This window comes from Carlito syrichta, unplaced genomic scaffold, assembly GCF_000164805.1.
Source record: "Carlito syrichta isolate Samal-C Ts95f unplaced genomic scaffold, Tarsius_syrichta-2.0.1 Scaffold315645, whole genome shotgun sequence".
NCBI lineage: Eukaryota > Metazoa > Chordata > Mammalia > Primates > Tarsiidae > Carlito > Carlito syrichta.
The window spans coordinates 275,227-300,285 of record NW_007259741.1 but is presented as its reverse complement, the minus strand read 5'-3'; positions in this window follow the sequence as shown (position 1 = coordinate 300,285).

The following is a 25,059-nucleotide window of genomic DNA, read 5'->3' as shown; positions in this document are numbered from 1 at the left end:
GTGAGAGAGAGAGAGAGAGAGAGAGAGAGAATATGCGAAGGGGCTCAGCAGAATGGGCAAGGGGCATATGACAGTCTGAGAAAAGGAAAGTTTGTGTCACACTTCAGTTTTGTAGTTAATCTGTGAAGCTGTTGAGAAACAAGTCTGTAATTCTCCTGTCACTTCAGCAGGAGACATATGCCACATATCACAAAATATTACACCCCAAATGGCAAGACATTGTGAATCAATGGTTCTCAGTTTTTCTCTTAACCCATATAGCAATTCATGTGAGAAAGAGCCTTGGTGATTTGAAATGAAATGGAGTTCAATTTTGTGCAAAGAGGGATAAAAAATCCAGGAGAATGGAAAATATCTTCTCATGCTTCTCACAGGTGGCTCTGTGACATCTAGTACCAGAAGTGTCATCTTTAATCACATTCTTTTATTCAATATATATTAAGAACATACTGTGGATAATACATTGTGGAGATGAATAGTGAAGAACTCCTGCACTCAAAACTCTTAACAAAGGATATACTGTAAGAATCTACGCAAAATATAATCATTACAATATAGTGTAATAGTCTCTAATAGAGATAGAAGCAGAAAATCTTATGAATTTGGTAAAGAAAATGATTGGTTGTGCTTTGGACAAAAATAAACCTAACCCTAGACCTAAACCTATGACTATGTTCTAGATCTTAAAGTAGGCTATTTGCATATGCAAGCTCCCTGTGAAACAGCAATTATCTGAAGTAGGATTTTAAACGCTAATTCTAACCCTGTGCTGTATTATTATACCACACTGCTTCCAAGCACTATTGTGTGTAGAGCTATATTATTCCACGTGAAAAATGGTGAGCCTTGGATAAGAGAAATCCAGAAAAACTGACTTTCATGTTCTCCTAGTCTCTTAAGGGACTTCCTGCAGGTGTTGGAGGTATAGGAGTAATAGTTGAAGTCAGCCGGGTTCGGTGGCTCAGCCTGTAATCCCGCGCCTTTGGGAGGCTGAGGTGAGTGGATTGCCTGAGCCCGCAGGTTCGAGACCCGCCTGGACAACGAGACCTCATCTCTACAATAAATCAAAAAATCAGCCTGGCGTGGTAGTGCGCGCCTGTAATTCCGGCTACTCGGAAGGCTGAGGCGGAAGGATCGCTGGAGCCCAGCAGGCGAGGCTGCGGTGGCCTGGAGCGGCCACTGCACTCCAGTCTGGGCGACCGAGTGAGACTCCAACTCAAAAAAAAAAAAAAAAATAGTTGAAGTCATGCTAATTCTCTATAAAAAAAATGCTTTCTGGTAATTAGAACTACCAGAAAACTGAAACATCTTCCTTATGAGGGAATGTCTTTCTGTCACTAAATATTTAAGAATGGAGATATGATGATTGGTGAGTCAATGATGCAAATAGCCTAAATTCCCTATTTTACTGTTAATCAGTAAGATGAATAGGTACAAAGTGGTGTTATAGAAGCAAAGCAACATATAAGTAAAAGAAAGCTTAAAAACCACCAAGCTCAACTCCATCTTTCACTGTACACATGAAGGAGCAAAAAACAAATAAGCTAAAAGATGTGCCAGTGAGCAACTCTATTAGCACTATCCCAAGGATTGTAGCAAGGAATATTTGGTGTAGAAAGGCCTGGGGCATGAGTGTCACAGTAACAGTGAGGGGTTCTGGAGAGATAGGAGGTTTTGGTTTAGTGATAAGGCACTTGGTACCTGAGAATTAATTTTCAAAAAGAAGAAAAGGAAGATCAAAAGGGATACTACTTCTATCATCTTTAAAATATAGTTAACCCATCCTGACCAAGTCATGTTTGAGTACGCCTTTGCAGCAGAGAACAAAGTGATGCCTTAATTTACGTTCTATACAGCTCTCTATTAAAAATGACTGTGAAGTATCCATATATTAAACACATGCATGAATAACTTTGCCACTTACTGACATATTTCATGGATTTTGTTATTGTGAAAAGGTCCCTAGCTCCAAATGTAGAGCTATCTGTAGTTCTTTATAGATAATGTGTGGCATTTTATGTAAACTCAAGACATGCATTTTGGATGCAAAGCTGTGGGCTAAAATATTTCCATATACTTTTTATTTTATTCACTAATTGAGTTATGCATTGATTAGGAGAATCTTACTCTAAGTGGAAAAGTATACCAAATAAAGAGAATGTAAATAATATATTAGCAAACAATTTATTAGATTGATTTAATATAATAAACACTTTCTTACTGACAGCTATCTCTGTAACCTTGAGTACATTGTTTAACCTCTCAGAATTTCTTTTTTTCTCTTAGTAACTTAGAGATATTGCATTTTCTTAGTATTATCACTGAAATCAATCAGCAGAACAAAATTTTATTATTTAATATTTTTATTTCCTATTTATTGAATGGCTAAATAAATAACACATACTGAAATCAACATTTAGAACTTAAATATGCCCTTACTGAAATAAATGACCTTAGCACTGTGCAAAGCACCTGTTGAACACCCAAAAGATTCTAACTATTTGGTTTAAATAGTCGTTTCTAGGTAAACGTTTTTCAGTTGAATTAGGAACTTACAAATGATCATTATTGCCACAATGGTTCTACATCCTTATATGATTCTTATATAATAAAATATTGGCATTCAGTAAAGTGAAAGATCAATAACTGCGATGAGTAAATTCTATATGCTGCTTTACCATTCATTGAGTATTATCACTTACATTATTGCATTTGGTCCTCACAGTCATCTTGTAGGTTAGTAATTGGATATTATTATATTTTCTATAATTTAAAGAAAGATATAAGCTCAGAGAGAGTAACTAGGTGTTTTTGACATTGCCTGAATCTCAAATAAAATTGCTTCTTGCTAACCCAGGCTGTCATTATATAAACTATGTAATACCCAAAGAATGGCTCACACAGCAAATGGAATGTAAGCATCATCTTTTGTTTGGCAAGGAGAGGGAAGAGAACAGATAATTGTTCCAGTTTATCTAATAACTAGTTATAATAAGTGAACTGTGACTACATCTGATTTAATGTTATTTGGGTTGTGCATTGTCATTGGTGTCTAGATCTGAGTAAAGTTTGCCATTGGTGCCTTTTACCCATTTGTTTTAATCATCCCCAAGAGAGTAACTATGTAATTGGAGATGATAAAATGTTTGCTTTAATTTTACTTGTTTGAGGTAATCAAATCTGGCACCAAATGCATTTGTGTGTCTGCCTTTAATTATTCTCACTCAAACGATCTCCAGTCCCCTCGTCTTCCTCCAAGAACATTAAGGTGTTAAGTGCAAAGTTTCTGCTTGATGGAACAAGGCTCCAGACAGTCTGAGTTGAGAAAAACCAGCACTGTGACTTAGGTGCCACAAGATACTGTCGATCAAATGTTAGGCAACTGGGGACAGCATTGGATTTTTTTTAAAAAGTCAATAAAGGAAAATTAGGGAGCACTTCAGAAATGATTTCATAGTAAAAAGTTTCAATAAAGGAATTGATAGCTGCTTCAAGGTCTTAGAATGCCATATTTAAAAAGGTTATAATTTATAGGAAAAAAAAAAGAAAGAAAAAACAATTTCTTAGGCCATATTAATGAAATAATTTATGCTATTTTTGTTTCTTTTTAGAAAGAAGAAATCTCACTTAAAAGAGCACATGTAAAAAGAAGAATTTATACATCAACATATTGATTTTATATTAAAATTTTACTCTATTACTAAACCCTTCAAATAGTCATGGAAAAATATTTTACTAGAAGTAGTGCTTAACATTAAATATACATTATGCTAGTTTTTAAAAAGTTATTATTTAATAAATTTTTGTTCTGTAATTCTCCTCTTGGAGTGCAGAAGCCTTCGAGTTTCAATAGGGAAAAACTTTTTTACTTCATTTGTGTGTTTTAGAAAATAAATTCGGTTTATCTGCTTCCTTGGTTTTACAGATCAGAGGAAAGACTTTAATTCCACTTGGAAAGTTGTTTGAGGTTTCTATTCTGGGGCTTTTATTGAGCAGATAATAAAACTTCATACTTTTCACATTCTTCTGCTTCACACCCAAAAGAAAAAATATCCCAGACAAACGCTCTGGAGAGAATTTTGAGCTATTATATCAAATAAGCTTGAGATCAGCTGGACAGAGGGACTTCTAAATCCCTCCCAAAGGCTTTGCTTTCATAATAAAATCTTGTAATTCAAAAAGAGAAGCATTTTACATGTAAAGAGATTGCTGTGACTGGAAACAATGTTGATATCAAGATCTTACTACAAAAAAGACAAAATAATTTGGGTATAAATCAACTGTTTGATAAAGACCAGTTTTTTCCATGGCTCAACACTAAAAACTGAGCAAAACTAGTCAAGCCAGCAAAAACAAACAAAAACAGGAAAAGAAGTGCAATCAAGGTCTAGGTTAACTAATACTGAAGCTCTGATTCCACAATCTGTGAAAATTCAAAGCTCTTCAAAATCATACTGAGATACCACCTAACTCCAGTCAGAATGACCATCATCAATAACTCAAAAAACAACAGATACTGGCAAGATGTGGAAAAAAGAGAACACTTCTACACTGTTGGTGGAAACATTGATTAGTACAACATTTATGGAAAATAGTGTGGTGATTCCTAAAACATCTAAAAATCGACCCTCCATACAACCCAGCAATCACCCTTCAGGGAATATACTCAGAGGAACTCAAATCATTCTAAGACAAAGATTCCTGCAAAGGCATGTTTATTGCAGCTTTATTCACAGTAGCAAAAACTTGGAACCAACTGTGCTACCCATCGAAATTACATCACATAAAAATAATATGGTACATATACACAATGGAATATTACACAGTCATAAAGAAGGACAAAAATATGAACTTCACAGCAACTTGGATGGATTTAGAATCTATATATCACAGAAACAAAGAACTGAGTACTACATGTTTTCATTCATAAGTGAATCCTTAACATTTATCATGATATTATAAGACAGGAATTGGCAGTAGTGGGAGACTTCCGGGGGAGTTATGGGGGGCACATAACATCAATAAGGGTACGTGATCTCAAACCAGGAGAAGTGGGAACAAAAGGGAGGCCCAAACTTTACCTATTTGATGTCCACCTAACTACCTAATCCTGAATTGTACCCCACATCTTTAAAATAAAATAAAATGAAGCAAATTTTTGATATTTACTTTCCCCATGGCTCTTGATCAGAGTTTTGTCTTTGCCAAGTGTTGGTCATGTTCCTTCACAACAGTTTTGCACACTGATCTATTCTCCAATATGTACAATAAATTCTTAAGCTTTTTTCATACCATGAATATCAAAGCTTTCTTACAGTTTACACAAGTTTGAAAGGATAATTGAGAATCACCAAATCAAGATTGTACAGTTTCTGTGATCTCACTGGCTTTCTGTCTCTTATCAAAGTGCTTTTCCCGTTCTTTGGTTTTTATTCACTAAGCAAAATGTTTTCCTTTTCTAGTTAATCTAGAAATTTAGATCCATGCCAGCTTAAAACCCAGACAAGATATGTGGATCAAAGAATGGATAACTTTCATCTAGATAGGATTTGCCAGTGCTTCCAGAATTACTGCCCATCCTGGAGTGCATAGAAAATTATAACATTTATTCAGGACTGTTAAGATCAACCAACAAGGCAACAAGAGCTTCACTGAAGGACTTGAAGTCTTCAACCACTGGATACTTAGAGGATCAGCACTCCAGCACTTCTGCCAATCTTTTGAGGCTTAGCAGTGGGCTTAGTCAGGCATGTTTTCCCACTCGAATTTTCCCATTTAGAAAGACAGGGAGCGAGCAAGCGAGGAGAGACGGAGGGGTGGGGGGAGGGGAGAGAGACTGGCTATTTACTTGCTGGAAGAACATGCTAGAAATTAAATTATTAGGGCATATCACCTGATACTAATATTCAGAAAAGAAATTATAGAATTTGGGAACTTAAAGAACATATATTCTGATTACTCCAAAATTTGCATCTCCAATCCAATCTTCTCTTTTGAACTCCAACTTTTTATCAAATAACTCCACTTAGTTTTTTCTCCTATTGTTCAAACTTAATCTGCACTAAACTTATAGTATCACCTTCCTCCAAAAGTACTTTTACTATAAGTTTTTCTGATCTTAGAAAATGGTGACATCCATCATCCAAAAGCAGAGATCAGGAATCTGGACTGCTCTCTCTCCCTCATCACTCTAAAACATCCAGTAAGTGTTACACTTGCTCTGTTCTTCTGTGTGTTTCCTTAAACCCTTCTTTCTATTCCTTTTTCAGGTATTAGTACAAGCTATAATTGATTTTCATTCCAACTACTACCATATCTTCTTATCTGGTCTTTCTGTATCTACTCTCTTTATACAATTTTCCATAATACAATTAGAATTATAAGAAAGAAACACAACATCTACAGTTTGAAATTTTTCAGTGACTTCCCAGTGCTCTAAGATAAAGTCCAAAATATTTTGCATGGCTTAAAACTCCTTCCACAAGACTTGGTGCTTTCTAGACCTTCAACCAATTTTTTCTATACGTAGTGTCATCTAGCTCTGCTGGACTTTATTCAGTTCCTCAAATATATCATATTTGCTCCTGACAAAGGCTCATGAGACTAATATTCAGTATCTGGGAAAAAAAATCTGAACATTTATATATATATTAAGACCCAAGTAAGAGAGAGGTATGCTGCTAAGGCACAGTTTTTCTGAGCAGAGCAGAATGATGATATATAGAGTTGTAGAAACGTGTAAGAGTGCAAGCATTGGTGGATTTTCAGGGATCTATATTGGTTGCTATTATCTATAAATATTTAAATAGTTGGGTGGAACTAATTTTGATTGATTCACATTTAAAAGCGTTCTTATTGAAATATATTCATTCCTCATTCCTCATTGACGGACTTTTAAATGTGAGTAGCTAACACTGATTCCTTAGCTGTGAGAACATGTTCACTAAGCTAAGTTTCCCTCATTGATTGACTGGAAGAGTTTACAACATATTTCTGATGACTACTTGTTATCATGGCTATGGAAAAATTAGTTTTTTGTATTTTTTTTTCTGGGAGTATTGGGACTTATTTTATTTTCACCTGCCCTGTATGTATTCTTATTTGTTTAGTATCTGTTTATCATTTAGAATTCAGCTTCCTTAACACAGGACAATGGCTCTCCTGACAGAATAATTAAGTCCCCCTGCTAAACTTCCCCCATTCCATCATATACTTTCTATTTCTATTTCACCATATCCTTTATATTTCATATCATATTGCAGATTACAAGTTCTCTTTTTATATTACTTACCAGAATATAATCTTCATTTTGAGAGAAGCCACATCTTTCTTGTTTACCAATGTATATTTCCTCTTACCTATAGGAAATTCAGGTTGGAAAAAAGCTGTAATTAGTCAATAATTATGCCCCAGGTCACCCAGATTGTACAAAGAACCCTCTTTGAATTCCACATCTTCTAACACTAAAACTGGTGCCTCTTTCTCCATATTCTGGGTGCCTCTAAACAATATTAAGAAGAAAATGACATAAGTTCTTGAAACCTTGTTTTAAAAATCATCATTTTTCTACTGGAGCTTGGTAATTTTTCTTAATACTGCTATAAACCTTCTTCAGAGCAGAAGAAAAGTAGCCCTTGTAAAATTTTCAGCAGATAGCAGCTACTATATCTCTATAATACACTGTACTGTTAAATTATTATCACATTATTATAGAAACAATAAGATATTCCAGCAAATGATGGAATGCCAACCAGCTTTTACAAACAAGAAATATAGACTATGTTCTGTGGAAGAAGTCAGTCAAGCAGAGATCTTTCAAATAACTGGCAGGGTACCAACTCTCACTAAAAGCTGATGGCCTTGAGATGTTATTTAGAGGATGCTCTGTAGACATTTTTATTTTATTATTTTTATTATTGGTGGGGAATATTTAAGTCTAAAATTTGTCATCCCATTATGTGTTATTTGAACATTCACAAACATCCTCATTGATTATGGTCGATGCTGATAACTAAGTGAGGGCTCTGTCAAGGATGGGCTTATTTTTATTGCATAGAACTTTGTTTGTTATCCCCATCCCTTCTTTTTCTAATATAGGTCACCAACTTATTTCCTTTATTAAGAATGTCAGTGATTAAATACTTCACCAAGAACTTATCCAAAACACTTGATCAGAGTATTTCTGGTTTTAAGATAGAAGCTTTATAGCCTATACACAATGCAGGTTTTGATATATTAAGACCCAAGTTGAAGTACATAATACATAAACTTGCAAAATAATCCAAGAAGTTTCATCAAAAGGAATTGATTCTAGCAAAATAGAGAATAAAGAAGATAGGCTTCATATAAAAGCATATATTGTTATTCAAAAGGAAGTGTTTTGCTTGTTTTGCTTTGTTTTTGAGAAGGAGTTTTCTTGGTGAGTGTGCAAAGCTTCAAAATTATATGATAAAAATACTTGTTCTCTTGAAGGCCAAATTTCATTAAATAGTAGACAATTTTAAAAAATATTTATAATAAAACAATATGAATATACTGAAGAGCATTTAATATAGTATATCAGGATATGCCTTCACAGTTCTCTGCTATGTTACCTGACTAGTGAACTTTTTTAAATATTATTTTTATTTCTCCCCCTCCCCCCAGCCAGTGTACTTTTAAAAGCACTGGAGTAAAATGTAATATTTGGTCTTTTTTTCTCCAACCCATATTTGCCATAATTTTAAATTGTATGTAGACAGATCTTTATTTATTAAAACTCTAAGAGAACAGGGACACCAGGAAATGCTATTTTGTTAAAGTGAAAATGGGTTTGAAAACCTTTGGTTTTGAGCAATTAAAATGATACTACCACAGGCACTGGCAATAAAATAAGTAGTTCACCAATACTTGCTAAAAGAATATCAGATGTCAACAATAGCCAGATACATCTTTGGCCATAGAAAATGAGATGCCCTAAGAATTTTCTGAACTGCTTATGGAAACATCTTGAGTTTCTTCAATTCTGTAGTTGAGGATAGTCACAGCAAAATGTCTTTGTTAAAGTTTTCTTAGGATAACATGTCCAAAGGTTTAGAGGGAGAATTATATATTTAGACTGAAGAATATAAAATTTCTATTTTACAGGTTATCAATCACCAAATATCATAAATGTATAATCTGGAATAATATTTTTAATAAAATTTTAACATTCATTTTGTTAATATTTACTTTTAAAAATAATTATTAAGTTCAAGATAGATAATATACTTGCAATTGAGTATATCAAATCAATAAGACTAAGTTCCCAACCTTAATAACTCACAATCTAGTGAACACTTCAATGTGATTAGTGCTAAGTTAGATACTAGCATCTGGTTCTATGAAAACAAAAATGAGAATGATGTTTAATTTAGATTGATGAGGCCATGGAAAAGAACACCAGCTGAATTTGGAAAAGAAGACATATGTTAGATATTTGATACTGAAAGGGTAGTCCACATGAAAAAATTGAGAACTTATCAAGGCTTAAATTATTGATAAATATTTTGAGGACTACAGAAAGTTTAGTATTATGATGAGTGCCTATGAAAGATCAGAAGTGAATGAAGACAAAAAGGGAAATGCATTACATATTTATTACTGTGTAACAAATTATTTAATGTTTTAAAACAAGAGACATTTATCATCTAGTGGGTTTTCAGGGTCAGGAATCTGGATCAACTTAGCTAGGTGGCTCAGTGTCTCTTATAAAGTTGAAAGGACATTGGACTATTTGGTTCCTGGGATGGGACTGGAGGATTCACTTCCAGAAAAATTATTCTCATGGTTCTTATCTGAAGTCCTCAATTCCTCCCTAGCTGTTGGTTAGGGGGGTCTCAGCTCCTTATCACATGGTCCTTCCAAAGTAACAATAGTAAGAGAGAGGGTCAAAAGTGAAGCATGGAAGCCTCAGCCTTTTATATCCTAGTCTCATAATTGACTTCATATCACTTCTGCCATATTTATACAAATTAATCCTATGTGGAAGAAGACAAAACAAAAATATTAATTGCAGAAAGTAAGGATTATCAGAAGTCATCCTGAGACTATGCACCATAGAAGGTAACAAGCACTAAAAGAAAGACAGTAAATTAAAATTTCAAAGTAAGTTGTATATAACTATCTAAATTGAAAATAAACCATTTTTACCAAATGTACACATTTACTCCTGCATTTTCTGCTTATCCAATATATACTCCTTTGACTTTTATATCTAAAATTCACATCCAGAACAATTTTATCATAAGAATGGGGCAATTTTATAATAAGAATTTAGAAAACTATGTGAAAAAAATGATTTTATTCAACAATATCTTATTGAGTTGAACAGTGAGAAATCACTTTTATTTCTGTAGAAACATGAAGCTTAAATGGATCGTTGTGATTATTAAGCTAATCACTTCATAGTACAAGTGAGGAAACCAAAGTTTATGTGTCAACTGCCTTATCTGAATTGTCATAGCTCATTAATTAGCTGTATTAAGAACAAACTTCCATCCTTACTTCTGCCCTGCTCTGTCTCTTCTCCCCTGCAATGCCTTTTTCATAGCTACACTTTGCAGTACTATCCAACTGAATCTGTATATTCCTCATGGTCTATTGTGCTGCCTAAAATGGTAACCACTAGCAGCATGAAGATATTTAAATTTGAATTTAAATGATTTTACATTAAATGCAATTTTGAAATATTAAGAATTCAGTTCCTCAGTTGTACTAGATACATTTCAAGTGCTCAATAGCCACAAATGGCTAGAAGCAACAATATTGAACAGCAACTATATATAACATCATCATCACTGAAATATTTAGCATTGGTCTGTACCATACCTTAATTTACTCTCTATTTTTTCTGTGAAATATTAATATGGACTAGATACTGCAATTAACCAACAACCAAACATTTTTGTAATTATATCTAAGTATCTGTGATATAGGTTTGTCTGTGGTATTTAAGGGATAATTAATTTTGAAAGGTCACATTGAAAATTTTAATTGGTTGTTCCACATCCTTTACAAAAACACACACAGTTATTTGATTAAATTTCAGAGAACAATTAATTAATTAGGCCACAACTAAAGGAAGACACCTCACAAGTAGAGAGCTCTGTTCCTTTCCATTATTTTGTTTTACATTGAAAAATCTAGTAACTAAAATAAGTTATAGTATTGCATTTTCCTTAGTCTAGGCTTATCTAATCCCTAAGCTTTTGTAAAAGTCACCTGTTTTTGTTCTCCCTGCTTTCATTCTATCCCACTATAGCTCATCCCCAACACTACTAGCAGATCTATCATTCTAAAACAGATATAATCAAGTCCTTACTTTTCTTAGAAAGGAATTTTAAAAAATAAATTCTAACTCCTTAGCATGCTATACTAAGACTGCATAATCTGAAATTGATCTTCCTCCCTACACTTGTTTCCTGCCATACCTGCAAACTCATCATCCTTAGTTGTTTCCCATTTCTTAAACTTACTGAGTTCCTCCTTCCTTTTAAGGCTTTGTATATGCTATTTTTCCTCCTTTTTCTTTTAAATAATGCCTACGTATTCTTTAAGGATCTCCTCAAATATTACACCTGTATGAATTTTATCAGGAAAAGTTAATAAAATGTCTTTTGTGCTTTCACAGCTCTAGCACATACACCAAGAAACAGTTATAACACTTTTTAACATGTATCAAAATGTATTCTACATCAGTTTATAAGCTTCTAAATGATAACTTGGACTATGTCTCAATGACTTCAGATTGCAGTTATGGCAGTGCCAGCCCTAAAACTTAGTCTGAAGACGAATGAATGAGTAGAGAGTTGAATGGTTGAATGAATAACTGAATGAATGAATGGATAGATGGATGAGTGAATCCATAAATATAAACCAGTACCCAAGGAAAATAATCTTGCATGTTTCTTGCCTCAATGAACACCAATTAACAGTGAGCATCAATAGGAATTTCTTCTCACATTTGTTGGGGAATAGCACCTACCTCAAACTTCATGATTACAGCACAAGTTTCAGGAAAGAATTATCTAAAAATGTTTTAAACCTCTCTGGTCCTGCTGAATACATAGTAACTAGACATCTAATCTATGCTGATCAAATTGGCTCATTTGCTATAAACGTGGTTCTGAAATTAAGAAATCCCATCTTTGGTTTGGCTGTTCTTTTAAAAAGAGAACATAGATACATTATCAAATGAAGCAAGAATTGGCTTCTGTCACAAGTAATTAAAATACTCCCAAATAATATACCATCCATTCAAATAGATCCATTTAAAGAGATGAAGCAGTACCATAAAAAGCATCTGCAGATACTTTAATTAAAGACCCTCAAGAACAGCCTATTAGACTCTTTAGTATTGTCTCACTCAGCAATCTCAGACTCAATCTTTTATCTTACATATCCTCTTTTAAAGCTACATTATTTCTGGCCAATTATTTCTGTGCATTATTTTTGTTCAATCTTTTATTTCTTGGTGCTTCCCTGATACCCTGGCTTCTCTGTAAGTCTATAACTCTATTCAAGAACCTTATCTACTCACTTCTTTATTAATGTGACAAGTCATACACTTTCTTTAAATTCCTGCATATCTAACATATGCACAAAAGTGATGAACCATCATGATGGCACAAATTTAACAGCAATCATGCATTGCCTGTTTGAACATGAATTGCAACTAATATTCTCTTGATCTGCTACAGTGCTAGTCAAGATTCAGCTTATATATTAATATTGCTTAGAAAATTTTTGTGAGCTCACATTGTCCTTCAAACTTCCCAAAATATTAGTATACTTCACTTTATATGTTAAGGATATATTATTTGTCAGTTTCTCTTTTAGTTGTCTTTTATCAAGTGGATCAAAATATATAAAGAGAGATGGTCATGCAAATAGGCATTTGCAATAGAGTTTGCCACAGGGGTATGTATTATAGGTAGAAAAAACAAGAATAAACAAAATCTTCAAATTATCCAGCAATATGATTACTGGGAACTATCATCATTCTCTATAATTTGGGTATATGTAGTAAGGTGAGTAATGGGAGAAAATATTGGGTAGTCAGGAAAGGGTACAATTCAGGAAGATTCTGGCCTTTGTCCTGTAAGCAATGAGTACAATTAAAGGTTTTTAGTTAGAAATATTATATTTTCAAATACTGTACATATTTCTTAAAATTTTTGCTACATAAATTTTTCCACTTAAAAATTTACAGAAATCTCATACTTAGCAAATGGAAATTTTCTGTAATCCTACTCTTTAGATATAACTGTTAGTTAATAGTTTAGTATCAGTATTCAATATTTCCCTATTAATTAACATATATTGAAAAATTGAATTTAAGTGCATATACTTTATCAAATGAATTCTAAACTTCTGCAATTTGTTTTTTCAATTAACATAGAATATATAGAATGCCAGTGAGATCATTTTGCATTTTTTGTAACAGTTGCAGAGCATATATTTTATTACTTACATGCAATATAATTTATTTAAGCAGCTTTCTTTTGGTAAATGTTTAAATTATTTCTGCTTATTTACTCCAATGATACTATACCACACAATTTCCTACATATATCTTTTTTTTTTTTTTTGCACTTTTTTCTTTTGGATAAGGTCTTAGAAAGTATGGGTCAAAGACAAGTCTGCCACATTGAATGATTCCAGTGGCACCATTCTTGTCATAATATGTGAATTGTGTCCCTGAAGGTGTGTATTGTAGGACTGCCAACTTTAAAACTCAAACACTATGTTATATTGCTTCTTCAAGTGCTAGACTTTTTTCTAAGTGTTTCACATGCAAGAACTCACTTATTTTCAACAACCCCAGGCAGTAGGTATTTTATGCCCATTTTAAAGCTGAGAAAATCAATGCTTAAAGGAGTTAAATGATGTGTATATGGTCACATTGAACCTTCAGTAAATGATATGTGAACTTGAGTACATAAATCCCATGTAAGATCAATTCTGGAAAATCAGTAACTACAAAATGTGTTTCAAAACCTGGGGTCATAGCACCTCTCTGAAGGAAAAGAGGTCAATATTGAGTCTGCAAAAATGTAAAGAAAAGAAGAAACAACAAACATTCTGATAAAATTTCCTTCTACAACTCCCCTGAATTCACTGTATCAGGGAGAAGTGGAATGGAACTCTCAGGCCAGCAGTGGAAGCTGTAAATCTGGGACTTGTGTCATGGCATTAAATTATAGTGTCAGAAATAAGGATCTAAAGCCTGTCAGTGGTATAAATAACTGAAAAGAGATTACAGTCTAAAATGGGCTGCATACATATTTAAAAAGTGCTGTGTATACCGCTTGGGAAAATATATGATGCTAAATCTAATAGCCCCATCTTGCTTTCTAGCTCTTGAGCAGTAATTTAAAGCCCCAGCATTTTGAAGGGGGAAGCAAACAGCCATGAATACCCTGAATGCATGTAAAGTTAAAATATACTAATGACTGCTGTGATATAAATTACAGGCCATCTCTTAGAGCCATGTCTCACTTTATTCTGTAATAAATGATATTATTAAATTAAATTAAGAGATAGTTTTGCAGTTCTAAGGTTTGAAGAGTAACATTATTCTTGTGTGTCATTCTGTCCACTTCTTATCTTTTGTATGGGGGGGAGGAAGGAGGCTCTTACATTCTACATTGTGTTCAAATGGTTATTTAAATACATATCTGCATGAACTTTATAAAATTTTACAGGATACAATAAGATTAATCTTACTGCTCGTATATTTTCCCATAATATAATCATATTTTATAATGGAGGAAAATACAATTATTATTAGTTGCTTTTGGCATAAAGATAATAAAGATTCACCTTGCAATATTTCAAAATATTTGTCAAAATCATAATGTGTTAATTTAATTCCTATGTAAAGATAATTAATTAAAGGTCTGAAAATAATCATATTTTCAAGAACATGAGAAAGAAAGATACCTAACCGGGGAAGGTTGATTTCAAAAGTTCTTTATTTTTCATGTGAAATGATATTTCTATGAGCAATTGAATTGTAGATTACCTTTGTTGATAAGTCATTAATACAAGTTTTTAAATATCACTTTTGAACATTCAAGAATCAGTCACATAGGTTTATTAGTGAATACTTTGGGAAAAACTATGTTGGGTAAGAGCCCTCTGAGTTGACCTAAAACATTACTCCACCTCATTGTTCACTTAATCACTTACATTGTTAAGCATTAAAAATCTTTACCAGGCTGTGCTCAGGATACTCACAGCATCACTGGAAGTCTTCCACACAGAAGAAAAGCTTAACAATAGGCTGGAAGAAATAAAAATATGGGCATATCCTGGATTTCAGCCAGTGGAGTAAAGTGACTAATTTATGACAATCAGGTCAGAGGATGTATATGTAGAATTTTTTTTTCACTTGGAAAGTAGTATAAATGGTTAAGAGATATATATTAGGATCTAAAATTCTAATCCAGATTCTTTTTTTCCCTACGATGCTATGTTTGCTGTTAATTCTGAAGGACAATTTTTAGCACTTGTCTATAAATTGACCCATTTTTAATCAGTTAGGATTCTTGATAGAAATAGATGGCACAGAAAAAGTTAATTGAACAGGTTTAAATAAGTTACTATTTACAAAGTTATGCAGAAAGATTTAAAAATCAACATAATAGTTAAGGACAATTGGGTAACCAAAATGACAGTGGAAGGGAGCAGAAATTCTGGACATTGTGGTCAAGAGAGAATAATCATCTTATAGGAATTGTGGTCATAGGTGGAGGAATATAGCCACTGTCCCCATAAATACACTACTCTCTCACGGCCAGGCCAGGAGAGAATGAGAGAAATAAATAGCCCAACATCTCTCTCCTCTGAACTTCTGATGTTTACCTGCTATTTCCTCTCCTGAGCCAGAAAAAAAATGTAAAAACAGTTTTTAGAATTACAAAGAAGAGATCTGGAGAAGCAGATTCATTTTGCCACCTACCACTATTAATGTCCTTCTTTTAGGTAAGAAACACACACACACACACACACACACACACACACACACACACACGTCCCCACACAGGGGAAACAGAGTCTGTCAGCTACTGGATCATTGTACAATGATCAGTTCTTTCATACTATTATTGAAATCTCATTGGTAAAACCCACCATCTGTGTTTTACATATAAGAAAGCTGGAAAGAAGTTTGTACATGAAAATGGGGTGAAAGTAGGGACAATAATTTAAGCTAATAAACCACTATTATGTGTTTCTGAAGTTGGTCACAAAAATTAGGTTGATAATAATAGATTCTCATTCCACTTTTTTTTTCTCCTACCTTTTTTTCAGAATTTAGGTGCCAGAGGTATTTAGCCTTATGAGGGTAACCTGCATTGTCTTAGGCTTATACTTCTATCGTTGACTTTTATTTCTTCCTTGAGATCTAGAACTTAAGTCTAAGTCTAAGATTGTAAGAATGTAGGAGTAGAAAGCAAAACTTCTTTGAGTGAGTATTTAAACAATGCTATGAATGCATTGCTGAAAGACTTCTGAGTCTTAATAGTTCTAGGTAATATCCCAGTGTGGCTCCTGACTAACTGAGTGGCATTACAAATTATGATCCATCACTGGAACTCAGTTTTTCATCTATAAATCAAAATATTATTTTAAAGATCTTTTCTATTTCTAATTATCTTTCATTCTATGATTATAATACCAATTAATTGTAATCAAAGGCATTTAGATTTATCAGGACTTACAGAAGGAAAGATGAGGAAGCATAGAATAGTAATAATACTAATGACATCAGCTAATATTCATGGAGAATTTATTTTGTGCACAGCATCATGCTAAATCTTTTGCATGTTTTATTTTACTTAATTTTTAAACAGTCTTTATGCATCAGAACTGCTTTTTCAGATTTCACTTCAGTAACCCAGCCTAATAATTTAAACTCAAGCAATTAAATCTAATAATTAACCACAAAATGTTTAGAAACTAAAATGAATTGCCTGCTGTAGGTCAAAAGGTAGAAAAAAGTTGATGACTCAGCAGTCTTTTGTGTCTCTTAAGACATCTTAAATGTTATTGCAAATAGTATACTGTTCAGTAACATTAGAAAATAATAAGGTGAGAAATTACTCTGGCTATTTTTAAAAACTATTCTGGGCTCTTCTTTTCTAAAATTTATATTGTAAAATGACATATGGTAAGGACATTTCTTATACAGTATTTCTTATCATATACATAAATTCTATGGACTAATAATCAGTTACCTCCATTTAACATACAAAGAGACATAGAAGATAAATAACTTGCCTGGGTTTATACATCTAGTAAATGCTGGATTCATTGGTCCCCTGAAGTCTAATCTAAACACAAAATTGTATTTCTTACCAGACTCTTCTTTATTCTTAGACAATACCTACATTTGATCAATCATTGGAAGAGGAATAAGCACAGCTTATTTAGGACTTTGCCTCAACCAGGGTTAGAGTAGTTCTTGCAAACAGCTCCATTCAGGATTTATGATATCACATTTCTTTCTTATCTATACCCATGTTTAAGTATTCAACACAGCCATGATAATGATTTGACCACAACCTCTAGACCATCCCCTTTATTTTCTTTGATCTAAAATGTTGATAATTAAGACTGAAGGTTGAACAAATGTTGTTCTTATGGCTGGCACTTAAATACTAAAATAGCTAATGTTATTAAGTATGGTTGCCATGCTTTCAGTGGAATGCTATGTGCAAATCTTGGCATAAGATAGTTAATTGCAATTAATTACATTTTATTAAGTGTCTACTTAGTCCCGGTCAGTATAGTTTGGTATTTAAATTCAAGATCTGTGCTATAAAGTGGCCATTCACTAGTTATATGACTTAGTCAAGGTACTTAAACTCTTTGTGTCTGTTTCCCCTCTCTTATGAAACAAGGAGGCAGTGATAGTACCTACTTGAGAGATTGCTGTAATATCACACATGTACTTTTATGTGAATTGCTTAGCACAGTACCTGACATGTAGTAGACACTAATAAGTGATTATGATTATTCTTGCTATAGGTAAGTAGTTTGTCTTGCCTTTGGAGAACAATCTTCTCTTGGCAAAGTTAATGTTTATCACCTATTTAATTATAACAACCTATGAAGCTTTTCATTTTTTATATATGGAAACTGAGACACAAAAAGTTAAGCAACTTTTTCGAGGTTGCAGTTATTAATGTTAATGACTTTATGAGATATCATGTCTTCTGACTATTAGTTGAGCACTATTTTCTCCTGCTAACTCATACAATATTCAGAAATTCCATGCAGACATATTTAATATTTCATTTTAAAAAATCATCTTACAGATTTAGTCATTCACAGGACTTACAAATCACACAATTACTTCTCAACCTTCAGCATATATAGAAAATTGCAAATAATTAGCAGTTGGCACTCTTGTTTTCTAGTTAAATAGCTAAGCAATTTCTCATCTCCAAATCTTTTGATATGGTAATACATCAGAGTAGATTTCCAACGAAATTTCCATAAATATTATTGTCTGCAAACACAGGTGACATACTTTCAGCTTTCCTACCTGATATACAAATGAAGATTCAGTTCAACTTGAGCATCAAGGGCAACATTTAACCTTTCAAGTATATCTTTTATTCGAAAAGAAAAAAAGACTCCCATAAAATCAATTTTAAATTACCTAAAATTTATGTTTCATTAAGCTTTCTCAACAGAACTTTTTTAAAGCCTTAGTTCAACTGAGAAATTTCATGAACATGCTGTGCCTGCAGATATTTTGAAAAGTAATAAGAATATAATTGTATACAAATTAATTTAATAATTCAGCTAGATCCTTTGAGTGAGATAACACATGGGTCTATTTTTCTAACTGATTCATCTCTTACCTGATTCCTGTGGAAATGACTAAATAATTGTAAGCATAAAAGAAAGTTTGAATTAACTCTATAAATTATGGTGTATTCAATAAATGGTGCTATAACAATTGGTTAACTGTAGTTCAAATGAGAAACATTTGATCCCTACCTCATAACCATAAGATAATAAGTTCCAAATAAAATTAAACATTAAATAATTTAATAGAAAATTAAAGAAGAAAAGTTAAAATATATTGATGTATCCAAAGGGAAAACTTTCTAAGCATTTAATGAAAAAAAAAAAATGCAAAAACTAAAAAATAATTCCAAAAAACCTTATCCAAAAAAGTCTGCAAATAAAACTTAAAGTTGAAAAACAATTTAAACATACACACAGATGTTTACAAATATATACAAAATTCAATATCCATTAAAACAAGCAAACACAAAAACACACGAAAATATGTCCCAAATAAAAACATGTGAAGACGGCAGTAAAAAGTTAGTAAATAAAGGAAAAAATTACAAATGTTTAACAAGTTCATAAAAATACTCAAATTCAAATAGAACAAAAAGAATACAATTTAAAGCAACACAGAAACATGTTCATATCGCATTAGCATGTCATTAAGTTGAATAAAGGGAGTATACTGCGATATTATATTTTTAAAATACTAAGATCATGATCTCAAAGTAATAATATTATTGGCGATTTAATATTGTAGTGCAAGTTTGTACTTTTAAAAAAATAACAGGTTCTGAATCATCAGAATGAAACTTGTTATTACACATTTTCAAAAAAGTGACACTGTCAGTGTTTTTACTAAGGTCAACAGCAAGATTTTTGGTGTCATGACAGCGACAAAGATTCAGATTCATTTCAAATTGACATTTGATATTATCAGGACATCCTCTTGTGGGGGCATTGAGGTAGGAAAAGTCTTAGTCCATGTGCAAGGGAGCTTACATTTGCTGTCTCAGAACTTGGCAGGATTTTACATATTTGCAATTGGAGTATAGTATCTCATTTAAAAGTTGGAGCTCTGCTAGTAATAGCAACATCATCATACAGAAAATAACAAGAAATAGAATGTGCTTCGCCTAGAGCAACTCAAAGAGAAAGAAGTAGACTTAGACTTTAAGGCTGTCTCTAGCTACCTTCAGAATGCTTTTATATGGCTTCCTAAAGCTTACTTACTAGGCCTGAGACTCTCTGGATAAAATTAGCTCTAAGACTCATATTTTGTCAGGTAGTTTTCTGTATGGTATGTTAGCATAGGCCATATTAATTCAAAAATATTTCAGGACACATCACTTTGAAAAAGCTTTCCTAATTAAATCTATTGCTACTTTAATTGCTCCTCTTCTGTTTTCACAGGAAATATTATTTTTCCTTCCACTTTATCAAATATTCCATTATTATATACGGCCATCATTAATCTCTTATTTTTTGAGCTATTTATGGTTACCATCCTGACTGGAGTTAGGTGGTATATTAACGTGGTTTTGATTTGCATTTATTTGACGATTAGTGATACTGAATATTTTTTTCATGTATCTGTTTTTTTCATGTTGGTTGCTTGTATACCTTCTTTTCAGAAGTGTCCATTCATATCTTTTGCCCATTTTTTAATAGAGTTTTTTTTCTTTATAACACATTTGAGTTCCTTTTAGAAACTAGAACTTAGACCTCTGTCAGATACAGAAGGCACATATTTTTTCCCATTCTGTGGGCTGCCTCCCCACTTTCTTGATGGTTTCTTTTATTTTGTAGAAACTTTTCAGTTTGATGAGGTCCCACTTGTCTGTATTATTTCTTATGGCATGTCCTTTCGGGGTTTTGATCAGAATTTTGAGGAATTGGTTGCCTATTCTAATTTTCGTAAGGGTACCTCCTGTGATTTCTAAGATTCTTATAGTTTGTAGTTTTTCATTTAGAACTTCAAAAAGACTTCTAGGCATGGAGAATTCTTTTTGTTTATTTTATTAATGCCTAGATCTTTATAATAGGTCCTGTGCTGGTAGAGGGCTTCAACTCTCATCTCACTCAGGGTTTTATTTACTCATTTTTGGCTCTGAGCTTCAAGTACCAACTTCCTAGTGCATTAACCCTAAGCATCATCTGTGGGATACCATATACAGTAAAGCCTAGCATATGTTACCATTAATGACCACTTGAGAACCATTTGTAGAAAACAGTGGTTCAAAATCTACTCTGTACTTCAGTCCCTTATCTGAACTGGGCATGAGCCAAATGTCTTAATTTTAGGCTTTGCCTCTCTTTCCTCTGAAAGCAGATTGCTAGAGTGGAAATATTGTGAACTGTGAAGTCCGGCAGACCAAAGACTGAATCTCATTTTTACCATTGTGTGGTTTCAGGCAATAGCCAAACCTTTCAGGGATACGATTTTCTTCACCTGATAATATTGTTTAAGATATTTATTTTTAGAATCTCAAAATCATCTGATGGTCTGGTTAAAATGCAGATTGCTTAATCACTTCCCCAGAGTTTCTCATTCGGTAGGTTTGAAGTTAGATCCCTATAAAGTGTATTTATAACAATCTACTAGATTATACTTCTACTCAGAAAACCATATTTTCAAAGCTACTGACAAAAGTTAAAAATATTATCCCTACTATGTGCCATTTACCTTCCTATAGGTTTTATATAAGTAACATACCTAAAAAAAAATACCTGGATTTTCTCCTACTGCTAGTACTAGGCTGTGATGACTCAGCATGTAAGCATTTGACCTCAGCCAGGGCCCTGTATCCAGCTTCCCTAGTAGTCATTTATTAGTGCTCACTTCTAACAGGGACCACTGAGAACAAAACTGGAAAGGGGGATGGTTATTTGAGCCTCTGAGCTGTAATATATTTGTTCCTAAAATTATTCTTAACTATTTTATATTATCTGGCCTTTGGATGCCATATTTGCTTTCCTTACATATAGATGTTTTTATAAATAGACTTGGAGCCTAATAGAGTTACCTTCCTAAAGGACAGTAAGTCATACACCTATGCACGTTTATCTGTTGTTTTCAAGCAGTTGGCATCATTTTATATTCAAATGCTAATTGTTATTAATTACTTTGGCATTTCTGGGAACAGCATTAATCTTAGCAGAGTCATTTTGTATTTCAATAGGAACGTCACTTGCCTCCCATCAGAAGAAATTTCTTTCTTGAGGGCTATTCATAAATGTGTCATTTGTTATAAATCACCACTTATGGGAATGAAATCCAACATCTGGAGGAACATTGGTAAGGTCAATGATGTCAGGGCTAATTTCAGCTCCCTAATATTTAGATCAATCACTCTGTTCTAATGCAACACAACTATAAAGAAGATATTTGTTAGATGGAGAATTAAAGTATTCCAACCCTAGAGAAATAAACTGGTATTGATGTCATAAATGATAACAATAATAACAACTACTAACAGGCATTGGCTTTTACTATGTACCGGACAATATGATTAGTGCTTTATATGTACAATCCGTTTTAATCTTTGCAGTATCTTAATAATTTGAGTATTATAGTAATCCCATTTTGCAGATGAGAAAATTGATTTATTTTAAATACTTGTTCAACTTTCAAATAAAAATACTGGAATTGAAACCATGTCAGCTTGATGACAAAATCTGATTCAACCACAAATGAGACATAATTCTTTCCATTGTAAAATTTAGAATTACATTGAAGGAGATGGTAGACAAATATGACAAAGTGAAAAACTAATTATAAATTGATAAGGTGTTCAAAAACTAAGGAACAGTTAAAACCAATAATATGGGGAAATCTAGGACTTAAACAGAGGCAATTGTATATAGTGTTTATAGTATGTGCTTTGGATTCAAAGCTGTAGTTACAACTTTGTTTGGTACACATGTACTAATTACTTTAGAAATGGTACTTAAATATGCCTTGATTTTATTGTCTGTTGAATGTACATAGATGATGTTATGTTTTATATACCGTGTAGTGAGGAGTAGATCAGACACAATTACATTCTTAGAACAATGACTGATACATAATGAGTGTTGTGTAAATAGTAGCTATTGTTTGAGTGGGCTAACGCAGAATGAGACAAATTTGATAGATATGGCAGTAAGAAAATTTGGGTAATATTTATATTTGGGCAATATTCATAAAGCTTGAGCAATATGAGTAAGTTATAGACTGCCATGTGTATTTAAAGAGGGTTGCCCAGAGATAAATCCTAATAGATCCTAGAGTGCATTGGGGTATATAGGAAGAGGTACATGAAAAGAAAGACAGAGATTATTTTATAAGGAATCTGTATGTTATTCAGGAAAACTTGGATTATATTCAATATTTAGAAGTTAACAATCGGGTTTTGCTCAGGAATTGGATGCCAGTTCCAATCAACCTTCCATATGACCCCACAATCTCCCTACTGGGAATATAACCTGAAGAACTCAAATCACTCTATAAAAAAGATACCTTCACACGTATGTTTATCACAGCTTTGTTCACAATAGCAAGATCATGGAAGCAACCATGCTGTCCATCAAAAGAGAACTGGATTAACAAAATGTGTACATATACACAATGGAATATTAAGTAGCCAAAAAAAAAGAGAACAAAATCATGGATTTCATAGCAACCTGGATGGAATTAGAGTTTATAATACTGAGTGATTTCTCACAGAAACAAAGATCTGAGTATCACATGTTCTCACTCATAAGTGGACCTTGAACAATTACCGTAATACTATAAGAAAAGAATTGACAGTAGTGGGAAACTATAGGGGGGGGCAGGGAGGGGAAAGGAGGTGGGATTAATGGTAGTCAATATCTGTCTGGGGAAAGGGGGGCACACCTCATCAACAAGGGTACCTGCACAATGCATATTTGTATAGCTACCCTTAACTGTACCCCACAATTTTAAAATAAAAATATATATTTAAAAAATTACATAGAATCTCACCATCCAGAGATTTTTAAAAAAAGAAGTTAACAATCAAATATTCCCTAGGATTTTTGTTTCATAAAAAGTGTTATACCGGGGGGAGGGGAATGCAATTAACAGTAGCAAACATCTGTCTGGGGATGAGAAAACACCTCTTATCAACAGGGTGCCTGAATGAAACGTAATTGTACACCTAACCCTTAACTGTACCCCACAAAACCATAATAAAAAATACTGATTAATAAAAAAAGTGTTACACGTATCAGAATGTAAGGTCAAATGCAATAAATAGCTTGGTACAGAGAAAACGTAGGGATGTAAATTAGTTAGGATACTACTCCAGTAACACTCAAGAGAGAAGAAACTGAGTTATCAATATAAATGAAAGAAAGGCAGTTGCAGTAGGAGCAGACAGCCAAAAAGAGGTATTGAAAAATTTGGTGAACAGATTAAATGTAAAGTATTAGGAATAGGAAGAAGTCAAATGTGACTAGGGTTTCATATCTCAGTGCTGAGCTTTGCCTAGAGAAACAACAATTCTTTAGGATGAAATTGTATCCATATAGCCTTTTTAATAAAGTAGTGATAGCATTTTAGAATAACTTCCATTGAATACTTACAATGTGCTAAATAGCCACGTACTTAACTATATTTTCTTCTTGCAGAAACCTGTCAAAGTTTATATTACTCTTCTCATTTTAGAAATGAAAACTCAGCAAATTGAGTAGTACAATAATTTCCTCAAAAACATACAACAGAAAATCTGGGTGAAATCTAGAATTACTTGGCTTTAGAAACCAGTATTCTTTCTGTTACTCCAGTGTAAATATTTTTTAAAAGTGCAGCATTTTATAAGTAAGCGATTCCAACATCCATTCCTGCTACATCTCTTATTTAACTAGAAATTAAAATGTAATACCACAATCTGATAAAGGCAAACTTCCAAAACCAGTGGCTGACATCATGCTTAATGGAGAATTTTTAATTATTTTCTGTAAGATCAGGAAAAAGACTAAGATATATGCTCTCGCCACTTCCTTTGAACACTTTAGTAGACATTCTAGTCATTACAATGAATTTTTTTTTAAATTTTAAAAATGTGAGGTACAGGGTAACCCCTTCGGGTCCCTCTCACTCTGGAAGCTAGTCTGTCCTCTCAATAAATCCTGTTTGGAAAAAAAATGTGAAGTACACTTCAGGGTTAGGTACATACATGGTCATGGTACAGGTAAAGTGTGGGTATCTGTATTGATGTTATG